Below are 18,283 nucleotides of genomic sequence, written 5' to 3' on the forward strand. Positions count from 1 at the left end.
TTCATTTGGTGTTTTGACTATCAATTTTGAATCATATTTGAACTCATTTTGAAGATTTCTTTGTGTGATCATTTGTTTTTGCATTGCACAAGTATTTGGATTGTTTGAGCATCTTTTGCACATAATCTTGAGCACATCTTTAGGATACATTAAGTTTCTGACTTTACCTTATTATGTTTAATATTTCATATTTTTTCCATGCTCCTAACTATTTTTATTGAATTATTCAAAGTATGCTTGTTTCTTGTGACACGTTTGCACTTAGTTGTTTGTTTTGGTATGCACTTGTGCAACCATATAGGATATCTTTCCCATTCTCTCTTGACCTTTTCATAATCATTTTGGGAATCTTAAATTCACTCATGTAGACCATTTTAGGTATCTCCAATTGATGCTTCTTTGCTTGATTGTCTTAAAGTCTATTTGCTTGCTTTTGAGATCATAGTTTGGATTGTGTCTTGTGCATTCCAACTTGAGTACTATGGGTCCAATTGAATTTGATTCCTCTTGTTTGTGTTTTTGATTTCCTTGGACTTGGTACCCTTATACCTTGATCTTATGATTATTTGAATGGTATTCCATTGCCACTTCATCATGATGACACATTAAGAGCTACATTCTTCTTTTCTTGACCTAATTTTGAGTTTAGCAGATGGTGAAGCTCTTAGGAGCTTGGGATCCATTTTTGTATGGTTTAATATTGTCTCATTTCATTTCTTCATGTCTAAATTTCATTTTTCATTGCTCATTTGCTTTGATGGGGCAAAGGACTCCTTACTTGGATGATGCCCACCTTTTGACTTGTTTAGTTATGCTTGAACTTTGAAATTGTTTGCTTGTTGGTACCTCTTAAGTTTTAATGTTTGTATTTGATGCTTTAAAGAGGACTTTTACTTTTTCCCATGACCTATAAGCATCCCTCTTTTGATCTTTGTTTATCTAGTTGCATTTTGATAAATGATTCTTTTTCTAGGATGATATCTTAACTTGTTTATCAAGTTACTTGGCTTTGATATGTGTGTGAAGTTTGGATGACTTCTCTTGTTTCTCTTGAACCCAATATTGAGTTAATTTATTGCACAAGTCACACATCCCTTGATTTCATGAGTATGTTTTCATTGTTTGACTACTTCTTGCTTAAGTTTCTTTGAACTTGTGTGATTGTTTGCCCATCTTTTGACCTATCTTTAAACATAGCTTGTGTGATTCATTCATGATGCTTGAGTGAATTGTATGTGGAGTTTAATATGTCATCTGCTTCTGACTTATGTGGTTTGATAACATTCTTCCTTAATTCTTAATTCATCTATGCTTGCTTGAAATTCATTTTCCTTTAAGAGCATGACTAGGTTTTGATTTTGATCTTTACTTGTCTCAACCTTTGAGTGTGATTTGATATGATGCCTTTGTGATGTATTGAGTTTCTTATGTCTATTGACACCTTGAATTTGCTTTTGATCTCATTCATTTACTATGTACTTTTCCATGTCTAATTGCTCACATTTGTGTTCACTTCCCTTTACAATTTTGAATGAGGCTTGTGCACTTTGATCCTTATACCATGAATTCAATGCCTATATGAACTTATTCTTGATCTTGAACTTTTGTTAATTGAATAACATGTCTATGTTTGTCTCTTACTTCTTCCACAAGTCCTTTCTCTTTACTTGTTTTACTTGTTAGCATTGCATGATGACTTATGTCCATTTATGGTTATGTGGTTGTCTTTCCTTGTGTGTTTTGGTTGGGAGTCTTTCTCAAAAATGATTAGGTGATAATGATAGGTCTTTAATGTAGTTTTCTACTGCCTTGTATGACTTCTCATACCATGTTTGTTTGGACACTTTACACATTAGGATTATTGCTTGCTAGTATGCCTATTTGTGTGCTTTCCTTGAACCCTTTGATGACTAAACCATGTATGCATGACCCTTAGGATCTAGACAACATTTACCCATGCCTATTTTGATGTTATGTTGCTTCCCATTTTGGTTTAGTAACTTGTTGCTTCCTTAAGTTGTTTCCTCAACTTGTTTGAGCTTTGTCTCCCTCTTTCATGACTAGTTTGAATGAATAATTGCTATTTGTTGACATGTGACCTTTTGGTGATGATTTGTGATATCTTAAAGCATGTTTAGACTTGATAATTCACCTTTTATCTCTTGCTTGTTTAATTTACTTTCATCTTCTCTTCCATGGCTTGATATAGATTGTTGCAATTTTTCTTCCATGAATTGATATGGATTGCTTTGTCTTTTGATTTTTCTCCTTTTCTCCCATTACATGATATGGATTGCTATTACCTCATTTATTCTTCCATGACTTGATATGGAATTGATTATCTTTTATCTGTTCTTCCATGACTTGATTGTTAGTGTAAGCCCTAGAGGCCAATACTTTTGGTACTTGTATCGAATTATTTATTAATAATAAAAGGATTTTTCTTTATTATGTTTGATTAATAAAGTCCCTAGAATAGCTGGTCCGTTTAATGTATCAAGTGTGACTTAATCATGAGATCCCATTAAACATAAGGACACTATTCTTAAAGTATTTGTAGTCGAGCTTTAATGTGAAGTGGGATAACATTAAAGCATTAAGACTATTATGTATATAGACTGATGATCACATCTCATGGATCATGGATAAGGAGTTATCAAGTCTTAAACATAGGTATGAATATTAAGAGTAATATTTATACTGGATTGACCCGCTATGAGAATACTATATAGAATGTTATGCAAAGTGTCATAAGTTATTCTCATGGTGATAATGGTGTATACCACCCTTCGACCTGAAACCACTATGGACCTTAGATGTAGACTTAAGTGCCTTATTGCTGATCAAACGTTGTCGGTAACTGGATGACCATAAAGACAGTTGATGGGTACTCCGTGAAGCATGCTGAGGGACATGAGTGACCTAGATGGAATTTGCCTATCCTGCGTAACAAGATAAATGTCTATGGGCCCAATATTGAACTGGACAAGGATGACACGGTCTATGCCTTATGTTCAATATAGACATAAGGGAAAAAGGATAATTATACACATAAGTATTATCACAAAAGGATTTGTCAGATCACATGACATTTTTCGTGTCTTGGGTAGCTGTGATGTGTTGCTAGATACCACTCACTATTTATTATGTTAAATATGTGATTTAATATAATTGCCAATGCCGCGAAAACCTACAGGGTCACACACAAAAGGACAGATTGATGAGAGATAGAGTAACTAAGGAACACCGTAAGGTACGATGCACTTAAGTGAATTGTAGAACATCGTAAGGTACGATGTACTTAAGTAGAATACGAAATATGGTAAGGTACCACGCGCTTAAGTGATTTTGGCATATTATAAGATATGGGCCCCATACACTTAAGTGGGCTTTTTAGCTTGTAGCCCACACAAGTGGTTCTATAAATAGAACCCTTATGCAGAAGCATTTGTGCAATTGCAATTTCGTTTCTCTCTCTCTCTCTCTCTCTCTCTCTCACACACACACACACACACACACACACACGCACGCACGCACGCATGCACACACACACACACACACACACACACACACACAAAGCCTTCATTTGTAGCAGCTAGCACTGAGATTGAAGGAATCCGTTCATGTGGACTGAGTAGAGGCGTTGTCACCATTCAACGTTCGTGATCGCTCCGTAGATCTGCATCAAAGGTTTCAATCGTCACAAGAGGTAACGATTCTATCACTGATCATGCCCATTCGTAAGGATCACTAAAGGAGAAAATTTGTAAATTCCGCTGCTTTTGGATCGTTCTTCTCCTTCATTGATATGGTATTGCTTTTCTTTTTCTCCCATGACTTGATATAGATTGATATTACTATTCTTCCATCTTTTCTTACATGACTTGATATTGAGTGGTTTTTCTTTTCTTTTCTTCCATGACTTGATATGGAATTGATTATCTTTTATCTGTTCTTCTATGACTTGATATGGTATTGCTTTTATTTTTCTCCCATGACTTGATATGGATTGTTATTACTATTCTTTCATTTTTTTTCTTCCATGACTTGATATGGAGTGGTTTTGATTTTCTTTTCTTCCATGACTTGGTATGGTATTGTGTTGCTTATTGTTCCATGACTTGATATGGACTGTCATCTTCTTCTATCTCTTTTCCTTGTGTGGATAGCATGTTCCCCATAGGATCTCTCTGGTTAATTCTTGATTAAGATTTAAATAAAGTAGATCTTAGGTTTTTTAACCAAACATGATAACATTAGGTAGTCCCTTTGATCCTTAACCCCATGTCAATCCTTGCATGATAACTCAGGTAGATGTTTCCCTTTTATCCTGACTTTAGGACCACTATTGCATGTCAACATTAGGTTTATCTTTAGAATTCCCTTAGATTTTACCTTCTTTTTTGCATTCATTCTAAAACAAAAACCTTTTCTCAATCAAAATCTAAAAACATTCTAAATACTACTTGAACTCTTTCAATAATAAGAGAGAAGTACTCAGATACCTCCTGCCTTGGATGGATCATTTGATGTATTCTTTCAACAAAAGTACTCAACCAATCAAACTTCCTTTGCAACTTGGATTTTCTTATGAAAATTTTCAATAAGGGTGGCTACCCATAAAAAGCACCAACAAACCAAATTTTTTTAGAAGAACTATGGTGCTCTGATTCTTTCGTGATACGTAGGCATTGGGTTGCAAAGCTTAAGCGAGCGCAATAATAAAAAACTTTATTTTTGTTTGTAAATAATTAAATCTTTTTGCATGCATTCTCTTTTTTTTGTAAGCTTTAGAATAAACACACCCTTTTGATTAGAACTAGAGTGGGTCCTGTATAGTACTACAAACGTGAGGGGTGCTAATACCTTCCCCTCGCGTAATCGACTACCTTACCCATCTCTTGGTTGCGAGACCATTAGATTCATCCTTTTGTAGGTTTAATCAGTGTTTCCTTTCCCTTTATTGGGATAAATAACATTGGTGGTGACTCTTTTTTGTGTGCACGTTCTTTTTTCGAGATGCGTCAGTTACGTAAGGCTCATGGCGTGTAACTCTCATCATGATTAACAAGTGTTGATAGAAGATTCTGATTTTTTATTTTGATGATGCAATGTTGCTTGTTGTTGGAGGAGACTTGATAATCATTTGATTTGAATTGTACTAAAATCTACGGATAGAGGTGAATACTCTGAGCAACTGGTATTCATCCCGTACCAAGAGATATTTATAATGAGGATACGAATGCTCCTTCTCAACCTTCTCTTTTGCGTAAGGCTCATGGCACACAATTTGAGTCATGCTTTTCAAGTGTTGATACACCTTTGTTGTGCTTGAATTGTAGTCCACTCCGTCTGTAATGTGAATGCCTTTTACTGATTTGAAGTCTTGAACTTGAATTTGAATCTTAAGTTCTTGAGCTCATGAGATCCATTACATCTTGAACACAAGGGACTTGCCCTATCATTTGATCAAAGGTATTTTGATCACTTGAATAGGCTTGGGGAATTGAGCATACTGCAAAGGATTTGGTTGATCAAATTAAACTTTGATCAACACAATCAGTGGGAATGGAACATATTAGTTAAATTATGTACACAACCTAATGAATGGATCAATCAATTTGTACCAATTGAATTTACACAAACCCTAAGCTAAGGGAGCATGCATATCATGAACTTTCTAAACCATAGGAGTAACAAAGTCAATGTTCACAAATTGATCAATTAGGGAATAGTTTTTAAAAATCAAAATCTAATTAAAAAACTAATTAAACCTAATCATGTCCTAATTATATAACATGATAGAAAAAATTAAATTAACCTAATATTAACAAATGATTAATTGTTTTATGTACAAAAATATGAAAAAATGAAAATGAAAATGAAGCACAAAAACAATTAATTAAAATAAATTAAATATGGAATAAATGAAAATAAAAGAGGGAAGGGTGCAAGCATGGTGCAGGGATGTGTATGACAAAACGTTTGGGCCTCAGGCCCAAACAGATCCAAGTTCAAACGGTCTGAAACCGAGTCTAATACTAAGCGAACCAGATCCAAGCGTAAGAGCTTCATCAACATTTTCAATCCTCCCTTCATCTTCATCTCGCATTCTCTTCCTCAAACGAAATTCGAGAGTAAAAAAATAGAAAATTGGCTCTGAGATCACGTTTCAAAATCGAAATCGAATCAAACATCCATCCTTCAACCTCAATTCACTTGGTGTGCACAGAATCGAAGAGGACGAAATCGATAATTAAAGCAAAAACTCACTGAATCGGAGTTTCGACACGAATAGGTACTGAGTTCTTCACCTTCCTTCTGATTTCATTTTCTTCTTGTTATTGTCAAATCTCTGCTACTATATGCATTGGTGTTGCTCGTTTTCACAATGAATTGTTGCGTGAGATTGAGAGTTGCAGTGAAGAGTGAAAACACGAATTGAAAGAATGAAAAAAAACATGAAGTGTTAAAGATTGAATCTATGAGATTATGAGATTTTGTGAAGAGATGTATTATGATTAATTAAGGTTCATCAATGGAGAAGCATAATAGAAGCAATGTTAACAGTTTGGTATAAAGAAAGATGAACTGATAGAGAAAGTAACAGAAGAAGGAAGAAGAAGATATCAAGAAACTGTTATATTCAATTGGTTGGTTTACATGTGGCAATGTATTGCTTTATATATTGCAACCTTATCTCATAACTACCAATCACAATAGAGTAAACTTAACTAACTAATAACCAACTGTATTAGCTTAAACTATAGTGATTAACATGATTAATCTCAACAGCCTCTCTCAAGCTAAGCATGGTGAATGTTGATCATGCCAAGCTTGGAAATAAAATTATTGAAGGTTGAAGTTGGTAAAGCCTTGGTTAAAAAATCAGCAAGCTTCTCATGAGTAGAAATAGGTAGGAGTCAAAGTAAACCTTGTTGAAGCTTCTCACGGACTAAATGACAATCAATTTCGAGATGTTTAGTTCGTTCATGGAATACCGGATTGGACTCAATATGCATTGCGCTTTGGCTGTCACAATAAAGAACAAGAAGTTTGGCACACTTGATGTGCAGTTCCTTCATGAGAACTATCAACCAAAGCAGTTCACATGTGGCATATGACAATGCTCGATACTCAGCCTCTGATGATGATCTGGAAATGATGTCCTGCTTCTTTGTACGCCATGATATGAGAGAAGTGCCAAGAAAGAAACAGTATCCTGAAATAGATCTCCTTGAATCAATGCAGCCTGCCAAATCAGAATCTGAGAAACCAAGTAGTTGCAGTTCAGCATTTCTTCGAAATAATATTCCTCTGCCAGGGTTATTTTTCAGGTATCGAATAACTCTACAGGCAGCATGATAATGTGCCATTGTTGGATTGTGCATAAATTGACTAAGTTGTTGTGTGGCATAAGTGATGTCTGGGCGTGTGGTGTTAAGATACAACAGACGTCCTATCAATCGTCTGTATGCTCCAATATCTTCAAAAGCCTTGCCACTATCAGCATGTAATTTAACAGATGGACCAGTAGGTGTGGGAGCTGGTTTGGATCCAAGCATACCAGATTCCTGCAAAAGATCAAGACAGTATTTTCTTTGTGACAGTGAAATTCCTGCATGTGAATGAGCAACTTCGAGGCCAAGAAAGTACTTGAGTATGCCCAGGTTTTTAATGCTGAAATTTTCATCCAGGATGAGCTTAATGCGATCAAATTCAGGCATAGATGTTCCAGCTAGAATTATGTCATCAACATATACTAGAATGGCTGTAAAATGAGCATCAATTTTCAAAGTGAAGAGAGAGTAATCAGAAGCAAGCTGAGTGTATCCTTGTTGCAGTAGTAAAGCTGTTAGTTTTTCATACCATTTGCGACTGGCTTGTTTCAGACCATATAAACTCTTTTGGAGTTTGCATACTTGGTTGGGCCTGTGACATGTAACACCTTCAGGTATAGTCATATACACATCTTCCTGTAATTCCCCATGTAGAAAAGCATTGTTAACATCTAATTGATGTAAAAACCAATTGTTGATGGCAGCAGTTGCAAGGGTTCTGACAGTGGTAAGCTTTGCTACAGGTGAAAATGTGTCAAAGAAGTCAAGCCCTTCAATTTGGTTGTACCCCTTTGCAACCAGTTGTAACACCTCAAAATTTGCCCTCCTCTCTTGGGACTAGCTTAACATATTGCATATCATTTTTAGGTCATTAGGCATTGCATATTGCATAACATGTGGCTACTTTGTGCAAATCATTCTCCTAAGTCTTGGTCAGAAGATAAGAGAGGTTGAGATTCAAGCTGAGGGTTTCATTGAATTGATCATTAATCATCTGAGGATGTGTAATTCAAATTAGGGTTTCATGATTTCTCAAGGAGATTGGTCTTGATCTTGGTTGAAAGGATACATCATTATCATCATGGTTTTGATATCATCCAAGAGATTAAAGAGATTGATCAGGTACCTTGAGATTAGGGTTTTGACCACTGGTCAACCCTAATCATCTCCATTGGGCCAATCAGGGCATGGCAAGAAGATGGGGTCTACAATGGATATGGGGATCATCATGTGATTATATTGAGCTTATGGAAGCTAGGGGTTCATCATTGAGCCATTTCATCAGGAGTTTGAGGCTCAACTTGATCAGTGCACAGCCAAATTCATCTATCAATCAGAAAAGTCAACTGTGGTCAACTGTGCCAGAATTGATGGATTTGGAGGTGGGAGAGGGTTGGATATACTTCATTCATGTTGAAACAAGTTTCATTTGGCATTTCAAACATCAAGAATGAAGAAAATAAAGTCAGGAGAAAAGTTGCCAAAAATGGAAAGTGACTTGTAATGAAAGTTTCCAAAAATGGAAAGTTTTTCACCACAAAATTATATGTCCAAAAATGCTTCAAATGAAAATTTGTTCAACATGAAAGTTGTAGATCTTGCTCTCACCTTTCTAAAAAGTCCAAGAACTTGAAATTCCCATGTGTGGTTAGCAAGATATGGTCCAATCGTTTTCCAAAAATGCCTAAAATCAAAGTGGCATAACTTTCACATGGAATGGCCAAAATGGATGATCTTTCTTTGAGCAAACCCCATTTCACATGTACTTTCATGATGTATGATCAAAATTCATCAAAAATAAGCATGGCAAAAAGTCATTTTTCAAGTGAATTCATTTGTATTTTTGGTGTGAAATGGTGAATTTGAGATATACAAGGCATTTGCATATGAAACCACTTCCAACACACTCCAAATAGCAAATATGACTTGTTGGAACTGTCATGGTACTGTTACATTTCCAATTTGAAAAGGTCATTTTTGGACTTTCACTTAAAATCACATTAACACTAATTCATCCAATTTTGTTAATTCTGATTAAGAGATGGATTAAGAAGTTGGTATAAAGCCTTAACTGTAACAGAATTGCTAATCACAATCACATTCTCCAAGATTGCAACAAACTTTTTCATCAAAACCTCTCAAATTCTTCAAAACTTCATCACACATTTTTCACAATTCTGATCCAAATCTTCATCAATCTTGTTCATTCTTCGTGGATCCATGCTCCATATACCTTGAGGAAGAACTGTTTTGCTGAATCCGTACCAAAAGCTTCAAGAACTTGGACTGTCCAAAGCTTGCACAACAATGGCAATTCCATGATTCTTGCACTTGAAGCATCTTTGAGCTAAAGCACGTGTTGCAATCACCTTCCATAGCAAGGATCTCCATCTGTTTCACCTTCTTGGAGCCAAAAACACACGAATTCTCATCTGCTTCATTCATAAGGTGATTTTTCGAAATTCTTCATCGCTCAAATTGTTATATGGCTTGTGTAGGTCTTTGATTGTAGATTAACATGATGCTCATAGTTTTTGATTTGGTTGAGAATTGTGAGAGAGATCTGAGATTGAAGTTTGATGCTCATTTCTTTTTTTGATCGATCCGGTTAACATGTTTAGAATTAGGTTAAATCAATTACATATTCGTGATGTGCTAGTTGAGACGGTTCTTTTGATGTATAGTTTGCTGATTTTGGTTGAGATTTGTTGTTCTTCATTTTCTGGAAAATCTGAAGTGTTCTTGCTCAAGAACACAATGAAATGTGTGTTTGATCCGCTTGTTTCCATTTCCGTTTTGAATTGGTGTTTGCCGCGGGTTTGGACCAATAGGAGCGCGCCATGGCATTTAATTGAGGCGACGTCGTTTTGCCTGTGCGTTTAAATATTACGCTTATGCCACTGGTTCATATTAATTAATATTATTTCATTTTTCTTTTTCATTGTTATTTCATTTTGATCTATGTTCTTAAAAAATTCACAAATCATTCATTTCTTGTCCAATTTTTGTGAGGTTTTTTTCATGATGCTCCTTGTAATGTGTAGAATTTAATGGTGATTTTTGTGCACGTGTAAAAAATTAAAATGCCTAGGGTTTGCTTGGTAGTGTCACATTTGTACATGTCTTGCCATATCTTTCATAAAATTATGGTGCTTTCAAAGAAACGGATGAAATTGTTTGTGCTTATTCTGGACTCTTTGATGGTGATTTTGGTATGCAGTTTGTAATTTTTGGATACCTGGTTGAGGAGATATGAATTTTTGATTAGAGGTGTGACAATTTGTGTCACACCAAGCTTGCTGAACTTCATGATTTTATTTGATGTGCTTAGGGATGTTAGATTGAGCCAATTTTTTGCATGAATGAACATATTTATGTTGAGATCACATGTGATTTTTTCTGGAATTATTGATGGCATTTCCTAATTGATTGGGATTTTCTCTTCTGTTGGATCATTTTGTGATATTTTGTGACACATGTTGGCATTTGATTTGTGAAATTCTCATGTTTAGTTGGATGGATGTGAAAATTGACATGTGCATTCTAGACACATTATAGGTCATTATGGTTTTGATCCCATTCATTTATCATGTATTTTCACTGTTTTATGATTTTTGGAAGTTGATGCTTGTGTGGATGCCTTGTGTTGGTTTGTTTGAAATTGTCTGAACTTCTTGATTTTCATTGACCTACTTCCTTTTGTCCAATTGAGCTGAAATTTGATATGCTATTCATTGGATATGTTCTATTTAGACTTGAATTTTTGTGGAATTAATTGAATTGTTTTGGTATGGATTTTCTTGAGATCTTTCTGTTTGGTTATTTGAGGTTGCAAATTGCATGTGTGATACCTTTTTGTGCATGAAATGATGATAATGAATGATATGAGCATGGGACCAATGGGATTTGTTTCTAATTTGTTTGATTGTGGTTTTGATTAATTTTCACTTGCTGTTTTGGATTTTTCATCTCCTTTTGACCCTAGGCTTGTCCTAGTGGTCTTGTTTCTCACTTTTGAATTGTGTTTCAGGTTGAGATGCAAATGCTTTAAGGGGAAAAATGCAAGTTGATTGAATTGAGTTTGGTTGCTTGCTGTAAACTAACTTGTGTTGTTTTGTAGGATGCTTGACTCAATTGAGTTGATTGTGCTTTGCACATTGCATTGGTTGACTGTATATATTAACTGTTTGACTTTTGTTGTTTAATGTTGGTTTGTCTGGAATATTGATTGTGCTTGATTGATTCCAGGTACCATAGTCGCTTTAGTTCTTTAAGAACTTGTTGTGCTGCTGCTTGGTTGTATAAACCAGTTGAGGTAGACTCTCTTGTCTCCATGTAGTCTGGAAGACCTGGCTTGTTATTTAGCCAGGCAACTGTCTGAAGTCCTCCTTAAGAGGCGATGTTTGTGATTGTTTACTTTTGTCCCCAAGCAGGTAAAGACCTCTATGAGGCAATCGGCGGAACCCAAGGGATGTGCAATCCATCCCCCGCTATTCTGTTGAGTCGTCCCTTTGCTCACACCACTGTGTTGATGCATTGGGACATTACCCCAAGATCTTGTACATTTGTACAGTCGAGTCAGAGTCATGAGTGTAGAAGGGTTCCTCCATTTTGAACCCACGCTCCTTTGTCTGAAGCTCTCCCTGGCCAGGGATAGGAGCTGTGAAGTCTAATCTTCACTCACCTTTCATCTGCTTCACCCTGACTCTCAATGTCAGGGTTAAGAGCGAACACTACCCTGTACAGATGACTTGCCTCGGCAGTCCACCCTTGTTTGAGCCTCACTTGACTGGATATAGTGTGTGCTATGTGAATGTTTGCTTTATTTTGATTGAGCATGTGTGTTTTGCTTTTTCCTGGTTAGGATTAGCTTGTTGTTGTGCAAGTAGATAGAAACCATAACATAGGGCAATGATGCATGATAACACTAGGCTCGAGTACAACTCCCTAGTAGTGTGTCTCCCCTTGGTTTCTGGCTAGAATTTCTTTCCCTTTCAGGGGAACTACGTCGCCCTGATCCTCATACCAGATGAGGTACGTAGGCAGGAGACCGTGCGAGGTCTCTCCGGGCACTTTTTTTCTTTTTGTGTGTGTTTGCTTGTTAATTCTCTTGTGTGTCAGGATATGGATGTAAGCCCAGCGATTGGCTGTCCGTATCCTGATTGTGTTTGTTTGGTTCGGAAGCCGATGTAAGTCCAGCGATTGGCATTCGGGTTCCATGTTTGCCCGTGTTTGTGTGTGTCTTGTTTGGCGTGCGTGAGCCGAACTACGGCAGCTCTGATTCTCGTTCCAGACGAGATACGTAGGCATAGGATGCGATATCCTAGCGAGCCCCCTCCTCTTAACCCCACCTGTGTTGTCTTCGGTGTGTGTGTGTGATGTTTGTTTAGCAACCTTTTCTTTCTTTTGAGCGTGGATCCCGTCGAGTACGACGGACGTGAGGGGTGCTAATACCTTCCCCTTACGTAACCGACTCTCGTACCCTTTCTCTTTGGTCGCGAGACCTTGCTTTTTCCAGGTTTACTCTGAGCGTTTCCTTTCCCTCTTTTGGGATAAATAACGCACGGTGGCGGCTCTGTGTTGTTTTTGTTTCAGCCCGCCGGTTGTTTTTCGCGGATGCGACAGCTGGCGACTCTGCTGGGGACTATAGATGTTGACCTGTGCTGGTCCATCTTCCCTAAGCGAGTCTCTCCTAGCGCTCTAGGATAGTTTAGGTTGCTTGTGCTTTATTTATTGCATTTATTATTCTGACTGTGTATATATTTGCATAAATATTTGCATGCATCATGCTATCATGTTGCTGTCCTCTGTGCAGGTGGTTCCTCTGTTTTGGGGTGGATGTTCTGAGTGGGGCTAAAACCCAGGCCCGAGTATACACCTAGGATTAGTGTGGTCTCATGTTGCTTCCTTCATGTTAGGTCAACATGTGCTTGGCAATGTGATGTACCACAAGCCGGACGAGGTTCATTTGATAGTGTTCTTCCTTTGTGGGGTACTCCACTCTGGTTGAGTCACTTCATCTGAGCTATTAACTTCGGTGACCGATCATTTCCCGGATCTTTGGTTTAGACGATCTCAGGAGAGCTACAATGGCACACCCGAAAGGGCAAACCCATTGAGTATCTTTGCCCGATTGTCGAGGCTATTGTCCGCCTTAGGATAACCTGATTAGAATTTACCTGTGAGGGGAGGATGATTCTTACCGATGCATGTTCAGATGGTGATTTTGATGGTGACTAATGGTTCCGTTGATCAGAGTCCTATTTATAAGTCGGATTTATGGCCATTTATTTCTGAGACGCCGGAGTGCTGTCCGTGTTATTTATCAGTGGAGATCCGTTTATTTCAGGATTCCCCGGGCCGATTCAGAGGATTGTGGTTATCAGATCAGTGAATCTCTGGTGATGATGGTGATGTATCTTTCAGTTCCGTTTATTTCAGAGCTCCCGAGTCGGATTTATGGTTAATCAGTACCTCAGATGGTTGTGATCAGTTCAGAGATCGAGCTTCAGTGCAACAGATGTTCAGATGACTGGGAGGATGGCACAGTACAGTGCATTCATACATCTGCATCATTCTCATTTTGCATTCATCTGCATCGAACCTATGTCTAGCCATATGGGGAGGATTATTGATTGAGAATCTGGTCGAGAGACATCCTGAATTTCAGAAGGTAAATTTCAGAATGTGGATGTCAAAATATTATCTGTCTCGATGAAACCAGGATCGAAAGACAGAAGCTTCCTCGTATGGATAGACGTTGCATTCATGCATATTAACCTGTTTGTTGTTTTGCAGATGTCGGGTTCTAACATGCTTGATTGCTGCAGGAATCATTGCTCGTGCTCGTAGAGTTGTACCTTTGCACTCAACACGCCCTCACAGATACTTTACTCGACGCAATACTCCCAGATTGATGGATCTCCCAAATACCGATATTCTCGAGCTGAAGGATAAGATGAGCGAACTGATCAACATCATGCAAGGGTTTGCAGTTGGTCAGAAGGCTCTAGCTGATAAAGTTGAGAAGCTCGAGCGGGCTTCAGCAGCAAACAGCGGTGTTAACCTGGATGGTGTCTCCAACCAGGGGTTGGGTGGTTCTCGAGACGGCGGTAAGAGGACAACGGTCGGAATAGTGAACAATGTCGCCGGTTTTGGTGCTGCGGGTGGTCAACCAGGTCAGAATCTGAAAGACAGTCTGTTCCCGCCTTTCTTCGGGGTCGATAACGACATAGAGGAGGACAGAGAGGCCGATCAGTTCTCGATGCACAATGAACCGTTCGGACAATACGGTGCCCCACCACAGAACAAAGAGATTCAGCTGCTGGCTGAAAAGATCAGAGCTTTGGAGAGTTATGCCACTCCTGGGGTGGTCAACATGTCAAATATGGGGCTGGTGGAGGGGATTGTGATCCCGCAGAAATTTAAAGCGCCCGCGTTTGATCGGTACAATGGGAGTTCCTGCCCCGAAACTCATCTTCAGGCGTTTGTCCGTAAGATCTCAGCTTACACCATGGACCAAAAGCTGTGGATGTATTTCTTCCAGGACAGCCTGTCCGGAGGCTCACTGGAATGGTACACCAAGCTCAAGTCCTCAGATATCAAGAACTGGCAAGATCTTGGGGACGCATTCTTTAGACAGTATCAGTTCAATGCTGATATGGCTCCGAGTCGTACCCAGCTGCAGGGTATGTCTCAGAAAAACAATGAAGGGTTTAAAGAATACGCCCAGAGATGGAGGGAGTTGGCTGCCAGAGTGCAACCTCCACTGGTTGACAGAGAGATGTCTGATCTCTTCATGGGGACTCTGCAAGGGGCTTATGCTGAGAGGATGGTTGGTTGTCCGGTGACCAACTTTTCTGACATAGTTGTGGCCGGTGAGAGGATAGAGAGCTGGTTGAAGCTCGGGAAGATTCAAGGTAATGCTTCTTCTTCAAGGTCGAAAAAGCCTTTTGGGAATGGTCAGAGGAAGAAGGAGGGGGATACCAGTGCAGTATACGCACAGCGGGGACCCAGTAGGGATCGTTACTTCCAGCACACTGCTGCGGTAACTATTCCTGCTGAGCATCAGCCTGCACCGCAACAGCAGCAGCAACAACCTCAACAACAAAGACAACCATTTCAGCAGAGGCCTCAGAGGGCCAGATATCAAGTCAAGGGGAGAATGAATGATAGGCAGTTCGACATGCCGCCTGTGACTTATTCTTTTCTGTTTAAAAAGTTGATGGATTTGGGGTTAGTACAACCGAGGACTCTGGCACCTTTGAGACCTGATCAAAGGCCAGCCAATCATGATGAGAATGCAAAATGCGAATTTCACTCAGGTGCGCCCGGACATAACATAGAGAACTGCAAAGCTTTTAAGCACACAGTTCAAGACCTGGTGGATTCGAAGGCAATCAACTTTGCACCATCTCCCAATGTCAATGCTAGTCCCATGCCCGCGCATGGTCAAAGGGGGGTGAATGCTATTTCTGAGGAGAGTAGGGTTGGGCTGTCTACTGTTGATCAGTTGAAGACTCCTCTGGCTGAGGTCAAGAGGCAGTTGATGTTAAATGGGGTTCACCCAGGCTGCGGTATTGATTGTGCTGAGTGCACTGTTTCTGTCAATGGGTGTTCATTGTTGAAGAAAACTGTCCAGGGTCTGATGGACGAGGGGAGTATTCTAATTGAGAAGGCGGATAAGGGAAAAGATGAAGTCTCCACCATAACAATTTATTTTGATCCGGTGGATTTGTCTACTCTGGCGGAGGCGGCTCCAGTTACCATCATGGTACCTGGACCTATTCCGTACGACAAAGAGGATGTCGTGCCATGGCATTATGGTGGGGAGGTATACTGTAACGGTGAGAAAGTGGAAGATCAGACTGCTAGTGAAACCACCGTTTCAAAGATGGATAATGCCGGTCCCAGCGGTTTCACTCGCAGTGGCAGACTGTTTGCTCCTGATGCCTTGAGGGGAGGAGAAGGAGAAAAAGAGAAAAAAGAAAGGGCCGAGGCTTTAGCCAGGGCAAAAGGGAAAGCAGTGGTGAATAATGGTACTCCTGATGTGACACCGGCGCCAGTTGGGTCGGAAGAGAAACTTGATGATGACGCAGAAGAATTCTTGAAGATCATCAAGAAGTCTGAGTACCAGTTGGTAGACCATCTGCAGCAGACTCCTTCCAAAATATCCATTCTATCGTTGCTGTTAAGCTCTGAGGGGCACAGGGAGGCTTTGTTGAAAATTTTGAAGAAGGCCTATGTTCCTCAGAAGATAACAATTAATCAGTTGGAGACGGTCATGTCTAATGTGCATGCCAGCCATGGGTTGGGTTTTACAGACATGGACTTGACGGTGGATGGGAGAAATCACAACCGGGCTTTACACATAGCAATGGAAGGCAAAGGAGCCGTGCTTTCGCATGTGCTGGTTGATACCGGCTCCTCATTGAATGTGTTGCCAAAGAAGGCTCTGGCAAAGCTGAATTGTGACGGGTTGATTCTGACTCCCACTGATCTGATAGTGAGGGAATTTGATGGGTCAAAGAGGGCCGTGTTTGGAGAGGTTGAGCTGCCTGTGAAGATAGGCCCAGAGGTGTTCAAGTCGACTTTCTATGTCATGGATATTCAGCCGGCATACAGTTGCTTGTTGGGTAGGCCGTGGATTCATGCTGCTGGGGCAGTAACCTCGACTTTGCACCAGAAGCTGAAATATATCTGGGAGGGCCAAGTCGTCACTGTGTGCGGAGAAGAGGACATCTTTGTCAGCCACCTGTCCTCATTCAAATACGTTGAAATGGATGGTGAAATATGGGAGACGCCCAGTCAAGCTTTCGAAACCGTTAAGGTGGAGAATGCTCTGTTTGCCAAGAAAGAGGAGGAGAAACCGTCCATTGCTTCGTACAAACAGGCCGCTGAGGTGGTGAAGAATGGAGAGGCTCCCGGTTGGGGCAGGATGATGGATATCTCTGCGAAGAAGGACCGCTTCGGAGTGGGGTACCAGCCGAACAGAGGCTCGACAGGACAAGGCAGAGGACGCCGTACGTCAGTTACCTTCACTAGTGCCAGAATGCTGGATCCGGATCACATCTGCATGATGAGTGACGAAGCTGATAGCGACTGCGACATGGACCGATGGATAAAGCCGTGCGCACCAGGGATGGGAATCCAGAACTGGAAGGCTGAAAAGATCATCCGGGTTACTCTGCTGGAAGAGTAATATTTTTCCTGTTTTGATTTTATATGCATGAAAGCCATACGTGTTGCCCGACACGTAATGGTTCATTGTAAGGGCCACCTCATGTTTAATTTTGCAAGTTTTGCATCATCAATAAAAGGATGTTTTTCAGTTAAAAGCGGTGTTCCCTGTTTTTCATTTATTTTTGCAGTTTAAAAACTAAAACAAAATAAAAATGGCAATGTTTTCATTTTTCTTTTTGTTTTGACTCGTTCCGGTTCTAAGCAATGCATGAATCCACATTCATGCAGATGCGATCAATCTCCGGATCTCATTGATAACAATCCTGTTACACCCTCGTATGACTTCGACAATCCAATCTATCATGCTGAAGAAGAAGACGAAGAAGATTGTGAACTACCAGGGGAATTAGCCAGGTTGTTGAAACAAGAGGAGAAGGTGATTCAGCCGCATGAAGAGCAGATTGAGGTTGTGAATATGGGTACCGATGAGGTCAAGAAAGAAGTGAAAATCGGGGCTGCTTTGGAGGAAAGTGTCAAGAGCAGAATGGTAGCACTGTTGAAAGAGTATGTCGACATCTTTGCCTGGTCTTATCAAGATATGCCAGGGTTGGATACCGATATCGTTGTGCACAAGCTACCGTTGAGAGCAGATTGTCCTCCAGTGAAGCAGAAGTTGCGCAGAACTCGACCTGACATGGCGATGAAAATTAAAGAGGAAGTGCAGAAGCAGTGGGATGCTGGATTCTTTGCTGTCACTAATT

The sequence above is a fragment of the Lathyrus oleraceus genome, chromosome 5 (genome assembly GCF_024323335.1).
Source record: "Lathyrus oleraceus cultivar Zhongwan6 chromosome 5, CAAS_Psat_ZW6_1.0, whole genome shotgun sequence".
Classification (NCBI taxonomy): Eukaryota; Viridiplantae; Streptophyta; class Magnoliopsida; order Fabales; family Fabaceae; genus Lathyrus; species Lathyrus oleraceus.